The 13,867-nt window shown below is 45.7% G+C and overlaps 1 protein-coding gene across 4 annotated transcripts in view; it reads left to right on the top strand.

Moving 5' to 3' along the window:
* The window catches only part of DNAJC4 (DnaJ heat shock protein family (Hsp40) member C4), a 301,306-nt gene that overhangs the window by 217,606 nt on the left and 69,833 nt on the right, over positions 1-13,867 (top strand). The window lies entirely within an intron of this gene.

The following is a 13,867-nucleotide window of genomic DNA, read 5'->3' as shown; positions in this document are numbered from 1 at the left end:
ATTTTGTATACATTTTGTTTAATAAATATGTTCCAAAATGTATTACTAAAATTATAAAATACCTTTTGTTCCCTCTTCTCCATTTTATCTACAAATGGCAACATGAGATATATAGTATTATGATTTTATCCTTTTGCAAAATCATGATTACTACAAAGAATCTAGAAAGCGGAAGAGGCAACCCAATAGCTACAGTACAGCTCTAATGTTAGAGATGATGCCAGTAGAACTATGTGATGGCAAGAGAAGGCCCAGACAGTCCATGTTGAAAGAATGCACTCAAAGGGGGACAGCCTAAGGGCCACAGCAGCAAAGTTCAAGTAGTAGACAGCAGACCAGGACCAGAGAATACAGCATGGAGGCAACAGAACCAGGACTAGAGAGTGCAGCATGGAAGCAGCAAGACCAGGACCAGAAAGTGCAGCATGAAGGCAGGAGATCAGACAGTAGCATGGAGGCAGGAGCAGCAGGATGAGATTAGATCCCAATATGGAGGCAGGAGCAGCAGGTTGAGATGAGCAGGGCCGGTGCTAGCTTTTTGCTGCCTTGTACAAACAATTACTGTGCTGCCCCTCCACCCCACCCCGTTCATTCATTCTCTGTCCCAGACCCACCAAAAAAACGCCCAGCTCCCTTCAGTGATACAAAATTTAAAAACTGACACCACCACCCCTCCCCCCCCTCCCCCGAACCCATGGCTGGTGCCAAGTGTATTAGGTGCCCTAGGCAAACCTTATAGCCTTACATAATGCGCCCCCCCCCCCCGCCCCATTCTACACATACAGTAAAGAGTTATACATTTATATTTTACATGAAAAATATCAAAGTACAGTATTCTGAGGTAAAAATATCACTGCTGTGATGCTAATCAAGTAATCTCTGCAAAAATATCATTTGGAATCCATATGGCGTTAGGCCTATTGTGATGTGTGGGCTTGACCCTCTGAAAGCCCAAATACACTAATTTAATTCCTATTAGGAAAATGCTTCACCTCAGACACACATGCTGAACATAAACAGACCCTCACCAAATACAGAATAGAGCAACCATAAAATAGAAATACAAACACACAGACAAAAACTGAACTGGAAACTGCAAGAAGCCAGACTCTCTATGCAGTGCAACAATGAAAAATAGAACCATCACCATTCCTCAAACATCAAACAATAAAAATCAAGAAATAAAATAAATACATAATCATACCACTAAAAATATACTAATAATATTATTTTTAAAAAAGCTGATGAATAAAAGATCAAATAATTAAAAACTCATATATAAGTTTTTTTAAATGTCCTAAATACCAATAAAATATTTCAAAACAGCAGACACAGCAAAGAAAAATAAAACTAAAAAGGATTTAAAAAATTCACACTCCCCATACCTGGGAACTTTTGATTTCCAGTCACCCTGGGATTGTCATGGAGTAATGGAAATGGGATGCACAAACTTTCTCCTCTCTTTCATATATACACACACACACAAAAGCTCATACACACATACGCTTCCTCTCAGACAAATCCACAGGCATCTCCAGCTCTTCTTTTGTTGGTATTTACCAGCAGCCCCAGGCCCTCATCTTCATTTCTGCTGCTGGCAGGTTGGAATCCACCTGCAACTCCCATTTCCCATTTCACTCACACACACACACAACCCAGGCAGTTCACATACTCTCTCTCTCTCTCTTTTCTCTCTCACACACACATACACTCCCCAGATAAGCTCCCATTCACACACACACTCATGCCAGGCAGGCTCCCAGTCACACATACACATATACACGTGCAACCCAGGCAGGCTTCCATTCACACACCCATCCTAGGCAGGCTCCCAGTCACACACACACAAATACATATGCAACCCAGGCAGGGAAAGCCAGCGGCAGCACAGTCCTCTCCTCTCCCTAATCCGCCCCCACCGGGTATGCCGCCCTGTGCAGTTGCATGATTTGCACACCCAGTGGTGCCAGGTTTGGAGTTGAGACACCAGCATGGAGCCCAGCAGCAGGATGAGATGGGACACCAGCAGCAGAATCATGATTGGAGACCTCATCAAGGAAGCATAACTACAGACAGTGCATAAAGGAGGGCATACCAACTAATCAGCCGGATATTTATTTATTTATTTTATTTGTACAATTTTTTTATACCGTTGCACAGAAACAAGTTCTATCTCTACGGTTTACAGGAATCACATTTTAAGAACATGATAAAAAGGAAAAAGAGAATAACAATATATCTTAAAATCGAAAGAATTAAAAATTTGATCAAAAACTATTTAAAATAGAGCTAAAATTAATGTTAAAAAGATAAGAACAGACTAAGAGCAAAAAATAATCATATAAAAAGGTCTGGATTAAACTTCAGTGACCATTTCAAAAGTTTGTCTAAAAAGCCATGTTTTAAGATCTTTCCTAAATCTTTTCAAGTTATCCTGCAGTCGTAGCTCTTGAGGTAGTTTGTTCCAGAGTGACAGCCCAGCAATAGAAATTGCATGTGCCCTGACTTCGCTTAAATGTGCAGATCTTACTGTTGGAACTGTCAAGAGGGCTTTATTGCCAGACCTGAGATTGCGTTGAGGAACATGAAGTTTTATAGTAGAATTTAGCCAGGCAGACATATCACTATATAATATTTTATGAATAATGCATAAAGTTTTATAAGTTATTCTACTTTCTACTGGCAACCAATGTAAGTCTTAAAATTGGAGTGATATGGTCCTTTTTACTAGTATTTGAAAGAATGCGAGCTGCAGTATTTTGAAGGACCTGTAACGGGCGTAGTGTCGCTTTTGGAAGTCCTAGCATTGTGGAGTTGCAGTAATCATGTCCGGTTAATAGTAAAGCTTGGAGTATTGTTCTAAAGTTTTTTCTTGAAAGAAATGGTTTTAACACAGGCAGACAGTTGACTATCCCCATTAGCAAGCTGGCACAGGAACTCTGTAGTCAGGACGGACCCAGCAGTTTTCTTCCATCTAGCTAGCACAGGAACTCCGTACAGAAGACTAGCCTGGCTTATTTGGACAAGTCATCTTTGAATGACATTTTGGAACCTTTACAACTTGGGCCCTATGGCCTTTTTCCTCACCTGGGCTTTTTGGTTGGGGGTGGCATCCCTTTGGGGGGCCTACCCCTGGCCTGTCCTGCTAGCCGGGGACTACTGCGCGGTGTGGATTCCTGGGAAGATGGGGATGGCACAGGTGGAGTCTCTGGCAATTGCTGAAAGATTTGTGTAATTGCTGTTGTGAGATGTTGATGGAGATAGTGATAGTGATTAGGCCTTGTATAAGGGCTGCTATCTGCGCCTGCAGGGCCTGGGTGTGGCTGATCTGAGTCCTTCTCAGCCGCACCAGCTCTGCTCATATATTTATTTATTTATTTTTGGTTTTTATATACCGATCTTCCTGCATTAAATACAAATGGAGGTGGAGCTCATGCATCCTTTTGATGCAGCCGAGCATGTCGTTTACTCTCCACTCTAGTGCTGCTGGTGCTGTGGTTGGTGGTAGTTGTGGCGCTGTCTATGGCTCCAAAGCCGGCATGTCTAGGCTGGTGGTCTGATCTGGCTGTCTGTCTGCTGCATCCTACTGATGACATGGCATGCTGGAGGCAGTTGGGCACTGGCCAGCTTGGTCCCATGGTATCAGACTGGAGAGGTTTAGGCTCATGTCAGGTTGGATGGGTGAGAAAAGTGGTGGAAGTAGCTGTTGCTGTTCTGATGCCTGTTGCAACTGCTCCTCTTCTTCATTGCTCCACTCTGTCTGAGCAGCCAATTGCAAGGCTGCAGTTAGAGCTGGTGCTGCACTGCTGGTCCATCAGTCTCACCATTATAGATGTCTGTCTGCAGAGCTGTGGGAGATGCTGTGACTCCAGGAAGATGTCCCTGAAATGGCAGCACATGTGAAAATGTCCATTGTCTCGGGAAGCAATGCAGTAGGCAGGAGACTTTCTTACGTGTAGTGAGCTCCAGGATGCTGAAGCTGGTCTGCTGGGCTGTAGGGAGGGGCAGAGAGTGATGACTCGGATATAGTCTTCAGGTGTTAATGGGTCTCCTGCTGGCTGCCTCCCTGAACCCTCTGCTACTTTTATAAGCCAGGACATGCAAATGTAAGAGCTCATACATAGCGAAAAAGAAGCATGACAATGGGGTCTCTTTTTCATTTCAGACTGCTAGATCCGCCCTCTCTGGCCGGGTGATTTCTGGTCTTGTGACATCTTGACCAAGTTCCTGATCTGATCATGTGATCTCCAGTATTGTCACATCTTGACCAGAGCTCTGACCTGGCTGTGTCAGAGCTTACCTGTGAGCCGACCTCTCTGATAAATTGGCCTTTCAAGATTGGCATGTTATCATCTCCAGACAGGTTTGGGCTCTGCTGCAGGTTTTGTGATATCTTACACACACACCTAGCTGGTGCTGTCTTAGGTCAGTTTATGTACAAAGAGAAGTTGCTATTCTTTAGAGAGCCCTACTTAAATAGGCAGATCAGCTAATGCAGTCATGTCTTGCCATCTCTGTATTTCTGTTGAAATATAGGTATCTATCATGTGAAGTCAGTGTCCATCTTGTGGAGTCAGTATTCATATTTTGCTGCATACAGTTGTGAAACGTCTGACATCTTCCTACAATACCAACAAAAACACTGCAGGCTCAAATTGAATGTCCAAAATTAATCTTTACTGTAACAGTTCTGGCATGTATAATTGGCACTGTTCACATCAGTTCTTTATAACTAGATGGAATTTACATTTCTCCCAGGACAAGCAGGATGGTAGTCTTCACATATGGGTGACATCATCAGATGGAGCCCTATGACGGAAAACTTTTCTGTCAAAGTTTCTTTAACTTTTGACTGGCACACGGAGCAAGCCCAGCATGCCATAATCTCTGTAGCCACAGAGCTCTCCCTTCAGTCTCTTTTTTTTCCACGCTGCAGTTTGCCTCTCGGTTAGAATCTCTGTGAGAATTCTCTCACTACTTTCCCTCACGGAAAAACATGAAGTTTACTTCACAAACAAGTTCCCTCATAGGGATCTCCCATTGCGACATCATTTTTCATCGCTTGGTGAGTAATTTCCACCGTCTTCGGTAGGTTCCTGCTCCCCTTTTCTCGGTGTCTGCAGATCATCGACCGTTTTTGCGGCCCATTTTTTCATCATGGCAACGGGTTTTAAAAAATGCCCGGAGTGTCCCCTTAACATGTTGATTACCGACCCGCATGATGTCTGTGTGTTGAGCTGAGGCTCATCACACAACGTTCGTCGATGCCCAAGCTGTGCTCAAATGATTCTGAAGAGCAGGTGTGCCCGTCTAGACATGATGGAGTCCCTTTTCAAGATCAAGCTAACTCCATCGACGTCCACCCAGTCGTCACTGGCAGCAGCATAGATAAAATCCATCGATAAACCTCGCCGGGAGCACCAAGGCACCGGTGACCATCCATCACCGACAACATCTAAGGCATCGTCTTCCTTGGTGCCGGAGAAAGACTGGACCGAGCACTGAGGGAAACACCGACACTGACGTGATCCCAGTCCCGGGGCCGGCACCGACACCACAGCCTGGATATTGAAAGCTTGATCCTGCAACCGCTCAACCTTTCAACTGATGTCTCTCAAGTGCTTGTAGCTTCACGAAAGCCTTCTACATGAAAAACCTATCATTCTAAGCGGAATAGATTTACCATATGGAGCACGCAAAAAAGTGTCAACCCTTTTTCCTGCCCCATTCCATCTCTTTTAGACTATCTCTGGCACCTTTCAGACTCTGGTCTCCAGACTTCCTCGGTGAGAGTACACCTGAGTACCATCTCAGCGTACCACAAGGGAGTGGGGGATGCCCCTTGTTAGTCAATCATGAGGGACCTACTACAACTTAAGCCCCCTCTTCGGCCACCAGTCACTGAATGGGACCTAAATATAGTACTTACAAGGCTCATGCGCTCCCCATTTGAGCCTTTGCACTACTGCGATGTTAAATTTCTTACATGGAAAGTTCTCTTCCCAATAGCCATTACATCTGCTCGAAGGGTTTGTGAGTTACAAGCACTTTTCACATACTCACCCTATTCAAGGTTCCTACATGACCGAGTGGTCCTCCGTACTCACCCTAAATTCCTTCCCAAGGTGGTTACTGACTTTCACTTGAATCAGTCTATAGTCTTGCCCACATTTTTCCCAAGGCCTCACTCTCACCAGGGAGAGAGGGTTTTACACACCTTGGACTGTAAACGTGCACTTGCATTTTACCTAGACCACACTGGAGTCCAGAGGAAATCCACCCAATTCTTTGTTTCTTTCGATAAAAACAAACCGAGAGTTGCAGTGGGCAAACAAACTCTCTCCAATTGGCTAGCAGACTGTATTGAATTCTGCTATGAAAAAGCAGGCCTTCCTCTCCAGGGACGAGTGAAGGCGCACTCAGTGAGAGCCATGGCAACCTCAGTAGCACACTATTGTTCAGTACCAATTGCTGAGATCTATAAAGCTGCAACATGGAGCTCTCTTCACACATTTGCAGCTCATTACTGCCTGAACAAAGAAGGACGTCAAGACCCTGCCTTTGGCCAATCCATCTTGAGGAACGTATTTCCAGTATAATCCCAACTCCTTCCACATCCATCTACTGTGATTTTCAGGCTGCCTCATTTTCCCAACAGTACACCAGTTGTTGTGCCGGTTGCACAATTTGTTTGCTGTTGGTCCAAACAAATATGAGCCTGTAGCTTGCTAATCACCCACATGTGAGGACTACCATCCTGCTTGTCCTGGGAGAAAGCAGAGTTGCATACCTGTAACACGTGTTCTCCCAGGACAGCAGGATGTAGTCCTCACGAAACCCATTCGCCACCCCGCGGAGTTGGGTCCGAAATGTTTTATTACTTTATTTTTTCGCTTGCACCTTTTGCTACAAACAAGACTGAAGAGAGACCATGTGGCTGCAGGGATCATGGCATGCTGGGCATGCTCAGTGTGCCAGTCAAAAGTTCTAGAAACTTTGAGAGAAATGTTTTCCGTGACAGGGCTCCATCTGCTGATGTCACCCACATGTGAGGACTCCATCCTGCTTGTCCTGGGAGAAAGCAGAGTTGCTTATCTATAACAGGTGTTCTCCCAGGACAGCAGGATGTAGTCCTTATGAAACCCATCCGCCACCCCGCGGAGTTGGGTCCGAAATGTTTTATTATTCTATTTTTTCGCTTGCACCTTTTCCTACAAACAAGACTGAAGGGAGACCCCTGTGGCCACAGGGATCATGGCATGCTGGGCATGCTCAGTGTGCCAGTCAAAAGTTCTAGAAACTTTGACAGAAAAGTGTTCCGTGGTAGGGCTCCGTCCAGTGACGTCACCCACATGTGAGGACTACATCCTGCTGTCCTGGGAGAACACCTGTTACAGATAAGCACCTCTGCTTTACTTAAAGGTTTCTGAGGGCCAACATTCTTTACAATAGTCCTAACAACATATGGCTGCAGGTGTCTTTTTTGCAAAGTTTTCTGGTTGGTCCCAAGGCAGTGCATGTAAATAATATCCATGTACATTTTATTTTTACCTTAAAACACTGAATGTTCTTTTTCATGTAAAATCTTTTATTATAAATGCATATTTTTAAATTATTTGTGGGAAGGATGGGACCAGGAGTATGTGCAAGGCTGTAAAATTCACCCTGGCTCCACAAGGAAAAACAGAATTCCATCTGGTTTAGTGGCTATCCCCAGTCTCAGCCAGGGCTTAATTTTCTCTTTTTATAAGCTCAGGGAACAGTATGGGTCACTTCTGGTCCGTCCCGTCCCCCTTTGAGTTGGTAGGCAGAGCAGAGCCTAGGGAACCATAAAGGCAGTAGACTGTGTAGCCTGCTGTCAATGGGAATGCACTAGAGTGGTGGGAGGGTTGCTGAGAAGTGGAGGCAAATTTCAGACACAGGAAGGAAGGGGGTAAGCCAGGAGAAAGTACCTAGGCAGTGTTGGAGAAGCTTCTGAATGTACTGAGCTCTGAGAAAAGAAGCTGGCTGTGGAACCATTGAGTCTTCTAGAGCAGTGGTCCTCAACCCTGTCCTGGGGGCCCACCAGCCAGTCGGGTTTTCAGGATATCCACAATGAATATGCATGAGAGAACATTTGCATGTTATGGAGGAAGTGCATGCAAATGTTCTCTCATGCATATTCATTGTGGATATCCTGCAAACCCGACTGGTGGGCCCCCAAGACAGGGTTGGGGACCACTGTCCTAGAGAATAAGATTGGGAAAGGGGGAGGGGGGCTGCTGCAGAATGGGGAAGAGCTCGCAGCAAGCAAAGCTTTACACCATGATGCAGCAATGCTAGACTGGGGGCAATCACTGAGAGTACATAAGCAGCAGCACAACAGTAGCATGTCAGAGAGCGTGTTTGTGTATCTGTGTCAGAGAAATTGAGAGAGTGAGATCTACACCCATACCCACTTTGGGGCGGATTTTAAATGCCCTGCGCGCGTAAATCCGGCCGGATTTACGCAATCAGGGCCCTCGCGTGCCGGCGCGCAAGTCCCGGGGCTTCGTAAAAGGGGCGTGTCGGGGGCGTTCCTGAAATGACACGGCGTTTCGGGGGCGGGCCGTGGCGTTTCGGGGGGCGGGCCCGGGGGCGTGGTCGAGGCCTCCAGACCAGCCCCCGGGTCGGGTGATGGCGCACCAGCAGCCCGCTGGCGCGCGCAGATTTACGCCTGCTTTTAGCAGGCGTAAATCTGCCAACAAAGGTAAGAGGGGGTTTAGATAGGGCCGGGGGGGTGGGTTAGGTAGAGGAAGGGAGGGAAAGGTGGGGGGAGGGCGAAGGAAAGTTCCCTCCGAGGCCGCTCCGAAATCGGAGCGGCCTCGGAGGGAACAGGCAGCGCGCGCTGGGCTCGGCGCGCGCAGGTTGCACAAATGTGCACCCCCTTTGCGCGCCGACCCCGGATTTTATAAGATACGCGCGGCTATGCACGTATCTTATAAAATCCAGCGTACTTTTGTTCGCGCCTGGTGCGCGAACAAAAGTACGCGATCGCGCAAATTTTTAAAATCTACCCCTTTTGTGAGAGAGAGTGGGTGGGGGGAATATCTTTCTCTCTGATATAGACACACCCACACACTTCGTGTGTGGGTGTGTCTTTGTGTCTGAGAGAGTGTATGTTTCATTGTGTGTGTTAGTGTGTATGTGCCAATAAAGTTTCTGTAATCTAAAAATCTGATTGTCTGATACTGGCTGGCAGTGTCATTACTTGCAATTAGTTCAAAGGCCAGAATGGGAATCCAGGATATATCTCTATAAGAAATATAAGCAGATGTATAGGGGGCCCAACCAATTTGCATAGATGAAACGGGGGCTGCAGCTCTGCTCACCCCTGGTGTAGAATGTACTCAACTTATTAGTTATTTAGGATAGATGAAGTTTATCTTGGAGATATTTGTTTCAATTCTGGCGGCTTGCAGGGTTGTCTTGGCGTGCTTTTGGGAGTTGTTGACAAATGTGTTGCAGGGAATGTGCATGAGTGCGTCAGATACCCATGGGGCAGTTTTGAAAAATTACCCCGGGCTGATATTTTCCTGCACTCAGCCCCTGATTCTATAATTCATGCATTAATCATGCATTAATCATGCATTAATCACCTCCCAAATCAACTATTGCAATTCTTTTCAATGGTATCTCTCAATACAGCATAAATGCCTCCAACTCTTGCAAAATACTGTGGCTAGAATTTTGGTAGGAGCCAAAACTAGATTGCATAAAGACCATCTTACACCAGCTGCACTGGCTCCTGGTTGAAAGCAGGATAAAGTTTAAAACATAAGAAATTGCCATGCTGGGTCAGACCAAGGGTCCATCAAGCCCAGCATCCTGTTTCCAACAGAGGCCAAACCAGGCCACAAGAACCTGGCAAGTACCCAAACACCAAGAAGATCCCATGCTACTGATGCCAGCAGATTTCACCTCAAGAGATCTGCCGGGTGGCTACATGGACGTCCTTGCATACTTTTGCAAGGCATTACAGACTTGATGTTCGAACGCCAGGGGTGGCTACCTTTGGAGAGGGTGTGCTTTGAGCGGGCCTCTCCAGTTCCCAATCCCATGTAACAGCTCTGGTATGTCCCAGGAGTCTGGACTGATCCGGGTACGTACAGGGAAAAGAAAATTGGTTCTTACCTGATAATTTTCATTCCTGTAGTACCACGGATCAGTCCAGAGTCCTGCCCTTGTACTGTATTGAGGTAATGGAAAGTCCGCTTCATCAGCATCGGTTTATGTATTTTCCTCATCGCCATATCAATTGGCGTTCCCTGTTCTGGAGTCTGGTATACAGTTGGGGTCAAGGCTTCATTCCATTTACGGTTTTTGTATATAGTTAGTTTGGTTGGCAACTATTCTGCTTTGACATTACGTAATACTGACAGGCTGTTGGTGGCACCTAGGTATATATGACAGAGACTGTCAGAACTTTCTTTGTCTCCACCTGCTGGTGCGGGGTCAAAACCCAGGAGTCTGGACTGAGCCGTGGTACTACAGGAACGAAAATTATCAGGTAAGAACCAATTTGCTTATCATACGCATCTTGGACTTTGCTAACAAAATCCAGATTTTGCAAGCCCTCCACTCAGGGAAAAAACTTACATATGAAGGTAAAAATATTCTAGTCTTTCAGGACTATTCCTCAAAACTATCCACCCTTCGCAAAGAGTTCTTGCCAGTGTGTGTGAAATTGCATAAATTGAGTATATGCTTTGCATTACTATATCCGGCAAAACTTCAAGTGATTCTCCCCGAGGGGACCAAATGGTATCAATCTGCAGCAGAAGCCCACGTGTTAGTGGAACTCTTGGAATCAGCAGAGGAAGTAGTCTCTTCTCATTGAAGGAAAAGTTGGTTGAATATTTTGTGGTTTAGCTGTGCTCACCATTTCTCATGTTGATATTTCATTTAAGTTTGGAGCATTGGGCATCAATAACTGACTGATTTGGCATTGGATTAGTCCTGTACCGGGAACACAGGACATGTCGACTTTCCTCAGACTTTTATTTTCACTTTTATTTCTATTCCTTTTTTATAATTGTAACTATTCATAACCAGAGTAGGTATTAGCCCTGCAAATGTTTATAATCATATATTTAGGGTTGGTCAGACTCTCAATTTGTTTGGAGATATGGCCGGGGGAGAATGGGAGGCGTCTAAAGTGATCCTAAGTCCAATGCTGGACAATATTTTGCTTTTGGGATATGGGTGGGGGATGGGGAAAGGGGGGAACATGTATATTGGGATTTTTCTTTTAAGCTATGGGTGAACTAATCTATCAGTAGGATAGAGCAAGTGAAACAGTACTCAGATGACCGTTTTAGCTGGGGAAACAGTCTGCAAGGTTGATAGTGCTTGGTTTTGTGACTCTATGCTATCTTAAAACTGGGTAAATCCTCTCTGAAATTAACTTCTTGGAATGTATGCAGTGTAGGATCCCTGATTAAACGGAAAAAAATTGAACTTCATTAAAACAACAGGGAACGGAAATAGGGTTCCTCCAGGAAACTCACATATCTGATCCAGAACATCAGAAACTTAAGAGTCTGGATAGGCGGAAACAGCAGACCGGCAGGGAGCTGTTTGAACTGGAGATGCCTCCGTAGCACGCGTGGTTCAAACAGCTGATGTTTGACCTGCGCCATGCCGAGCTTCGCAGTAAGATGCACCCCGGGAACAGCAGACCGGCAGGGAGCTCAAGCTCTGCTGGCAGAAGGTGATACATTTGACCGCGGGCATTGTTATAAAATCCAGGGTTGGCACGCGCAAGGGGGTGCCCAACTGTGCAATTTGTGCGCGCCGAGCCGCGCAGCCTTCCTTCGTTCCCTCTGCCCCCCCCCCACCTTCCCCTACCTAACCCGCCTACAAGCCCTTCCTAAACCCCCCCCCCCTTACCTTTAACTTAAAAGTTGCGCCTGCCTCCGTCGGCCGACCCGCGATCCTGGGCACAGCGGCAAATGGCCACTGTGCCTGGAGGCTCCAGCCCCGGCCCACCCTGCCCTGGATCGCCCCGCCCTCGCCCTGCCCCCTTTTTTCAAGCCCCGGGACATACGCGCATCCTGGGGCTTGCGCGCGTCACTGGGCCTATGCGAAATAGGCTCGGCACATGCAGGAGCGGATTCTCGGAGTTACGCACGTAACCCTTTGAAAATCCGCCCCATAAAGCATATGGGGATAGACTTAAAAATCTAAACATATATACCATAGAGGAAAGGCGAGATAAGGGAGATATGATAGAGATATTCAAATATCTCAAAGGTTTCCATGCACAGTGTTACAATTGGTGGCTTGAGGGACCGGGCCTCAAGCCATCTCACTCATCCCAGATGCCACCTGAGGCCTCGCACAGCTGGGATGACGCCGTCAAATAGACTCTGCCAATACCAGCACATTTCACTGCGATGCCGCCATCTCTCTGCTTCCTCACAAGGCCTTCTTACGTGCGCACGCACAGCGCGCTCTAAGTCTTAAAGAGGCTGCAGTGGGAAAAGCCCTGTGATGCTCTTTGATGACATCGCCAACTATACTGAGATCTGGTCCCTCCTGACGCAGTTAATCGAAACACGGTCCGTGTCGGGGGTCCGTGAACATGATTCATTAAGAATTTAGTTTCTATAAATTAATAATATTAACATCTCTTTCAACAGCTATTCGAATTTTGTGGACTTTCAAGCTTTGTCCCAATCACTATTACTGTATTGGAAATATACCAGTGATTTTGGGTTTCCACCTACTTTGTTTGACTACAGGATCTTCATGCAACTTTCTCCAAAACTATTCTGTTTCTTTTTTTTTTTTTTTGTAGTGTTTTAACTGCACTAATGTTCTTCCCCAGTTACCTATAGAACCACTTCAGGTTCTCTTTAAATGTTTTATTTTGGTGCTACTCCTTTCAGTTTTCTTCATACCTTTGCAGCTTCTGTGCTTCTGTTGTTATTTTCATTTTATTATTAAATAATATACATTTAAGATCTTCCTCTGTTAATGCAGCAAATCTTAGCTTTATGTTTTGGATTTTCCTCAATACTTTCATTGTCCTCAATCCTTTGAGGTGTACGTGTAACCAACAATATCTCTGCACGCAGTGATTTAACTTTCTCTTCTATACATTTTTCCAAGGGGAAGTTGTCATCTTCCATCTCATCCTGCTACACTAGTCCAGTCCCATACAGGTAGATTGTTTCCCCTACCAGCAGATGGAGGCAAAGAACACTGTTTTCCTTACGTGACATCATTGTCACTATTTAGGGGTGGTGCAGTGCAGTATATTCTACCTCCAGCAGATGATAGGAACGGGTGATGCAGCAGATCAATGTTGGATGTAGGGATCGGACCCTGGGCCTGTTCTTCTGCCCTTGTGTCCTTATTAGCAAGATTCTCTCAGTAATACTTTTTGCTGCACAATATTGTATCCAATTTATATCTGTAATATCAATAGATGGTTCCTTAATATGGATTATGGCCTATTAATGTCACTGATCATGCTTCTAACTTTGGTTGTTAAATTTACTTTTGGTAAATTTCCCTCTCAAAGATTCTAGCATACCCCTATCCCTCTTCATGTAAACCAAGAATTCAAATGCCAATTCTTCAATCCATGTTTCCTATCTTCATCCTGCTCCCTGGCCTGTCCCGGTCCATCCACCTCCCCACCCAATGCACACCAATCCCTCCCCCTCCTCCTCCGGCTGCTCGGACACCCCTACTCCTATGATTCTTATTTGTTTGGGTGTCTCCTTCTTGCTTTTCTTCTTGGCTTGCTTTGCACTGGTCTTTGATATATTTAATGTGGTATTATTTAATCATTCTGCCAGCTTAACCCCATCCCCCAGGGACACCCCATCATTTGCCT

Source organism: Rhinatrema bivittatum, chromosome 8 (assembly GCF_901001135.1).
Source record: "Rhinatrema bivittatum chromosome 8, aRhiBiv1.1, whole genome shotgun sequence".
NCBI lineage: Eukaryota > Metazoa > Chordata > Amphibia > Gymnophiona > Rhinatrematidae > Rhinatrema > Rhinatrema bivittatum.
The sequence above is the reverse complement of the archived record's forward strand: the minus strand, read 5'-3'. Positions and strand labels throughout refer to the sequence as shown.